This window comes from Heteronotia binoei, chromosome 1, assembly GCF_032191835.1.
Source record: "Heteronotia binoei isolate CCM8104 ecotype False Entrance Well chromosome 1, APGP_CSIRO_Hbin_v1, whole genome shotgun sequence".
Lineage (NCBI taxonomy): Eukaryota > Metazoa > Chordata > Lepidosauria > Squamata > Gekkonidae > Heteronotia > Heteronotia binoei.
In genome coordinates, this window is record NC_083223.1 from 269,069,835 (window position 1) to 269,075,834 (window position 6,000).

Here is a 6,000-nt window from a genome sequence, read left to right on the forward strand (position 1 = left end):
GGAGCCCACAGCTTGAATGCCGGGCGCTCGCAAAGTGGGATTTTTTGGCGCGCAAGACTCCGCTAAGTCCAAGCCAAGAAATAGCTGGGGAGGGAAGGAGGGAGCCAGGAGTACGTTGTGGCAAGCGGAACGGAACGCCAAAGGGAGTTCTGGCCGTCACGTGGAAAGGGACCGTGCTCCTTTCAAATGCCTCCCTTCCCCTGGGAAGGATGAAGGACCAGGGGTGCATAAGGACAGAAGAGAATCCGTGTTGGATCAGGCCGATGGCCCATTCAGTCCAACGCTCTGTGTCACATAAGAACAGAAGAGAGGCCATGTTGGAGCAGGCCAATGGCCCCTCCAGTCCAACACTCTGTGTCACATAAGAACAGAAGAGAAGCCGTGTTGGGTCAGGCCAATGGCCCCTCCAGTCCAACACTCTGTGTCACATAAGAACAGAAGAGAAGCCATGTTGGGTCAGGCCAGTGGCCCCTCCAGTCCAACACTCTGTGTCACATAAGAACATAAGAGAAGCCCTGTTGGGTCAGGCCAGTGGCCCCTCCAGTCCAACACTCTGTGTCACATAAGAACATAAGAGAAGCCCTGTTGGGTCAGGCCAGTGGCCCCTCCAGTCCAACACTCTGTGTCACATAAGAACAGAAGAGAAGCCATGTTGGGTCAGGCCAATGGCCCCTCCAGTCCAACACTCTGTGTCGCATAAGAAGGACAGGTTTCTTACCTGTAACTGGTGATCTTCGAGTGGTCATCTGTGCAATCACACATATGGGTAATCCGCAGGATTGGCCCCGACCTCGGAGAGTTCAAAGCAATCTTGATCGTAGATCTGGCGCGCCTCCCACTTGTCCTGGGAGGAGACAGCTACTGCGCATGCCTGGACAAGGGGGAGGTGCTTAGCCACTCAGTTTCTTCCCGCCGCCGGATAGGTGGAAATAACTGTGCTTACTAGCTTCCAGCAGCGGGGAAGGCTGGGTGGGTCTGTGTGATTGCACAGATGACCACTCGAAGATCACCAGTTACAGGTAAGAAACCTGTCCATCTTCTTCGTGGTCTCTGTGCATTCACACATATGGGTGATTAGCGAGCCATTTCTTCGGAGGTGGGTGCTGGACCTGTAAGAACATGAAGGGTTAGAGCGTAACGTAATGATAGTGGTACTCACAGTGGTTAGTCGAAGATCGATCGTAGCACTGCTTGTCCGAAGGAGGCATCTCGCCGGGCACGGACGTCGAGAGCGTAGTGCGAGGCGAAGGTAGATGTGGAGGACCAGACGGCTGCAGCGCATATGTCCTCTATAGGGGTGCCTTTCATGAAGGCAGACGAGGTAGCCACGGCTCTGGTTGAGTGGGCTCGTATATGTTGAGGGATTGGTTGCTTTGCCAGCTGGTAACAGAGTTCGATGGCAGCAACAATCCATTTGGAGAGTCTCTGGGTAGATATTCTGCTGCCCTTATTATGGGTAGCGTAGGTGACAAAGAGTCTAGGGTCTTTACGGATTTGGCGGGTTCTGTCTATGTAGAAGGCTAGGGCTCTCCGTGCATCCAAGTTGTGGAGTGCCCTTTGTCCCGCGTCCGCGGGGTGCTGGAAGAAGGCTGGTATAGTGGACTGTCTTCCTAGGTGAAAGGTAGAGACGACCTTGGGTAGGAAGGTCGGGTCAGGTCGGAGGACCACCGTACTGTTATGAAATATCGTATACGGTGGGTCTGCTCTGAATGCGCAGATGTCACTGGCCCTCTTGCCTGTGGTGAGGGCCGTAAGTAGTGCCGTCTTCCATGACAGCAGGTGTAGTGGGATGGAGGCCATGGGCTCGAAGGGTGGTTTCATGAGTTGGCTCAGGACTAGGGACAGGCTCCAGGTGGGTAGAACTTGTTTGATTGGTGGGTGTAGGCGAATGATGCCCTTGAGGAAAGCTCTGGTCGCGTGGTGAGAGAATACCGTTGTGCCATCGATGCGGGGGTGGAAGGCAGAGATGGCTGCCAGGTGTACCTTCAGGGAAGAATACGACAGACCCGCTCTGGATAGCGTTAAGGTGTAAGTTAGTACCTGAGGTATAGTGGCGAGGTTGGGGTCGAAGTTGTGCTGTGAGGCATAGTGTGAGAAGCGTTTCCACTTAAATAGATAGGATTTCCTAGTAGATGGTTTTCTGGAGTTCACTAGGACCTGACGGACCTCCGGAGGGAAGTCTAGAAACTGATTCTCCAGGCTGTTAATTTGAGCGATGCCGGGTTGTGGTGAAGGACCCTGCCGCCCTGTTGAGAGAGGAGATCCCGTGTTTGAGGGAGCTGGATGAAGGTATTGTTGGACAGGAGCAGCAAGGTCGTAAACCAGGGTTGGCGCGGCCACCATGGAGTTATGAGGATGCAGTTTGTGTGGTCTACCTGAATCTTCTGTAGAACTCTGGTGATAAGTGGAATGGGCGGAAAGAGGTAGTGGAGTGTTCCTTTCCAAGTTTGTATGAAGGCATCCCCCCTGGAGAGGTGGGATGGAGGACCTCTCATGTAGAAGCGGGTGCATTGGGCATTTGACGGTGAAGCAAATACATCTATCTTCGGTTGTCCGAAGATGCTGAATATCTGTCTGATGTATCGGCTGTTGATAGACCACTCGTGGTTGTTGGTGGAGTGGCGGCTCAGGGCGTCTGCCTGGGTGTTCTCGGCCCCTGGTAGGTGTACGGCCGTGAGGAAGATGCCCTGGCTTATGCTCCAGTGCCACAGGGCTAGGGCTCTCTTGCAGAGTCTGACGGAGGCGGTGCCGCCCTGCCTGTTGATGTAAAAGACTGTGGCGATGTTGTCGGAGGTGACCTGGACGTGCTGGTTCCTTAGCGATGGGAGGAAGGACCGCAAAGCCTTGTGCACTGCGATGAGCTCCAGGCAGTTTATGTGGAGAGAGCGTTCGTAGTCTGTCCACTGGCCCTGCACCGTGAGGTCTTCCAAGTGGGCTCCCCATCCCCAGTTGGAGGCATCTGTGGTTACAATCACCGAGGGCGGTGTCTGCTTGAATGGCATGCCCTTGTAGAGGTGATGTTCCTTGGTCCACCATTTGAGGGATGGTACAATGTGTAGTGGAAGGGTGAGCAGTGTGGATTGATGTTGTGTGTGAGGGCGGAAGGTTCTTACGAACCACATTTGGAGGGGACGCATGTGCAGCTTCGCAAACCGCAGAACTGCTGTGGTTGCTGCCATGAGGCCTAACATTCTCTGGAAGGTGAGCGCTGTTTGGGAACGCTGGGCGATGATAGTGTTGGCCAGTGACATTATGGCGAGTGCCCTGTCCTGAGGTAGGAAAGCCGTTTGTGAGAGCGTGGAGATGTCTGCTCCTATGAATTGGATCCTTTGGGTAGGGACTAGTTTGGATTTTGAGAGGTTGACTAGGAGGCCTAAGGTGGCCAGGGTGGAGAGGGTGGTCGAGACGTCCAGTTGTAGTTGCTCCCTGGAATGGGCGACGATCAGCCAGTCGTCTATGTACGGGAAGATTGATATCTGTTGCTGGCGTAATGTGGCTGCTACTACTGCCATGCACTTGGTGAAGACCCTTGGTGCTGTGGAGAGACCGAAGGGAAGGGAGCAGAACTGGAAGTGCTGCTTCCCTATGGCAAACCTGAGGAATCTTCTGTGATGATGGTTGATTGTAATGTGGAAGTAGGCGTCCTGGAGGTCTATGGACGCCATCCATGCTCGTTCTGGGATGAGCGGGAGGATTGCCTGAAGCGTGACCATACGGAATTTCTTGTAGGTTATGTGTAGGTTGAGTTTGCGGAGGTCGAGAATGGGTCGGAGTCCTCCGTCCTTTTTTGGCACCAGGAAGTACCGGGAGTAGAAGCCGGTGCGATGGTATTGGGGTGGGACTGGTTCTATCGCGCCCTTGTCCAGCAGAGACGCGATTTCCGTCTGCAGGGGTGCGGACGGGGGTGTGGTGAGGAACCGGTGGTGCTTTGGAGTGGACGTAAACTCTATTAGGTAGCCTCTTTGAATGATGGCGAGGACCCAGGCGTCGGATGTTATGGTCCTCCAGGCAGTGTAGAATGGTTGTAGTCGTGTTGATGGGTTTGGCTGATGGAGGGAGACTGGACGGCTCGGGGCAGGGAGGTCAGAGAGACGGTTTGGGTGTGGTTGAAGGTTTCTTGGTTGTTTGGCGTCTGTGTTGAAAGGAAGGCTTGGACTGCGGTGGTTTGCGCTTCCATGGTTCCTGTTGTCGTGGGGATCTGTTCCCTTTGTATTGGTTGGACCTCCAGTTCCTTTGTCGATTGGTTTGGGTCAGAGGTTGTGAGACTCCCAGTCGTCTTGCCCTCTTCCTGCCATCGTCTACAGATGTGAGGATGTCATCTGTAGAGGAGCTAAACAGGCCAAGGCCATCAAAGGGCAAATCTTCAACTTTGTATTTGATGTCTGGTTGGAGGGAGGAGGACCTGAGCCACGCGTGTCTGCGGAGTGCTATGGCTGAGGCCAAGGTTCTGGAGGAACACTGTGCAGCGTGACGGGCAGTGTTGATTTGCTGTTTGGTTACTCTGGCCATCTCCTGCAGGGTCGTGGTGGCTGACTTTTGGGATGCCTCGGGCAGGGATGGTACCAATGCGGCGAGGGAGGTGGTCAGGTTGTGGGTGTATGCGGAGAAGCATGCCATGTAGTTGAGGATTTTGGTTGTGGCTGTAGTGAGGGCGTAAATCTTTCTTCCGATGGTGTCGAGTTTTTTGCCCTCCCGTTCTGGTGGTACCGGGTGTCTAGTCTGCTTCGACTTCGAGGACGAATGTACAATGATCGAGTTCGGAGCCGGGTGGGTGAACAGGAACTTGGAATCAGGTGCGTGTATCTTGTACAGCGCTTCAACCCTCTTGGATGTTGGCGGTACCGATGCCGGTTTGTCCCATGCTTCTTTGAGTGTTTCTAGTAGAACGGGGAGCATTGGGAGAGAAGAGCTGGATGGAAGATCCGCGTGGACTAGATCAAAAACGACGTCCGAGACTCTGGGGGCGTCCGTATTGAGCTTTAGATTTAGCGAGCTTGCCATGTTTGCTACCAGGTCGAGGTAGGATCTTGGGCTTTCAGACGGTGATAAGTCTGCTGGCTTGGCTATGTCGGAGTCTGGGGATTGTAGGTCCGAACCCGAAGAGTGGTCGGAGTCGGAGAGTTCCTCCTCGGATCCGTCGTCGGTTCCTTGAGGTAGGTCGGGCTGTGTTGTCTTGGGAGCCGTGTGTAGGGATTCTAGTGGTGACGGGAGCTTCGGTTCGGCGCCGAGGTCCGTAGGGTCGTCATGGTGAAGCGATTCGATCGAAGCAGTTTGGAGTCTGTGTGTGCGATCTCGGTAGCGCGGAGACTCTTGGTAGCTGTGGTAATGGCGATCATGGGATGGTGATCGTCGGTGCCGTCTTCGGTGCCGTGGGGATGGAGACCTAGATCTCGATGGAGAGTAATAGTAGTGTCTCCCCCTGCGGTGGCTGCGAGAGCGCCGGCGGCTGCGGGACCTGGTGCGGCGGCGACTGCGGGACCTGGTGCGGCGGCGGCTGCGGGACCTGGTACGGCGGCGACTGCGGGACCTGGTGTGTCGGCGACTGCGGGACCTGGTGCGTTTGCGACTGTGAGATCGAGGTCTAGTCAGGGGATCTCTCGGGGTCGAGGGTTCTCTGGTGAGCGCGTGGGCGTCTATCGGCTGTGAGAGATCTACGAATTTAGTGGGGTCGAGAGTGTGGGTCCTAACGGATGCGGTAGAGTGCGTATCCAGCAGCTGGTCTGGTGGGGAATTCGGAATGGACGGCGACTTTGATGAGATGCGGATGATTTCCAACGGAGTGATTGACGGTGTTGCCGTCGACTTCGACGTCAGAGTCTTCGGCATCGATCCGGAGGCAGTGGCGGTCGGGTTCGAGGCCTTCGGTTTGGTGGTCGGGTTCGAGGCCGAGTCGAGAGGGCGGGTCTTATGCTTTTTTGAGCTAGTGCTGCCCGTCGGGTCCGAGTGGGCGGAATCGGAGCGGCGACGCTTTTTGGGGTCGTCCGACTTCTTAGAGTGCTT